The sequence below is a fragment of the Aptenodytes forsteri genome, unplaced genomic scaffold (assembly GCF_000699145.1).
Source record: "Aptenodytes forsteri isolate BGI_AS27 unplaced genomic scaffold, ASM69914v1 Scaffold471, whole genome shotgun sequence".
Lineage (NCBI taxonomy): Eukaryota > Metazoa > Chordata > Aves > Sphenisciformes > Spheniscidae > Aptenodytes > Aptenodytes forsteri.
The window spans coordinates 1,365,118-1,365,416 of record NW_008795862.1 but is presented as its reverse complement, the minus strand read 5'-3'; positions in this window follow the sequence as shown (position 1 = coordinate 1,365,416).

Here is a 299-nt window from a genome sequence, read left to right as displayed (position 1 = left end):
CCCCCCCCCCCCGCCATCAACAAGTTCCAGCCCTTCAACGTGGCCATTTCCAGCAACGTCCTCCTGCTCCTGGTGCGTCCCCTCCCCAGGGAGGACGGGTTGGGACATCTCTGATGGCGCTGGGGACACCCGCAGGGAGGGGGGTGTCCCCAGCGTCATTTTGGGGCCAAGCTGTTGGTTTTAACCTTTTCCTTTAGGATTTCCACAGCCACCTGACGCGGAGCGAAGTGGTGGGGTACCTGGGTGGGCGGTGGGACACCAACACGCAGCGTAGGTAGCGGGGTGGGTGCCCCCCTCCC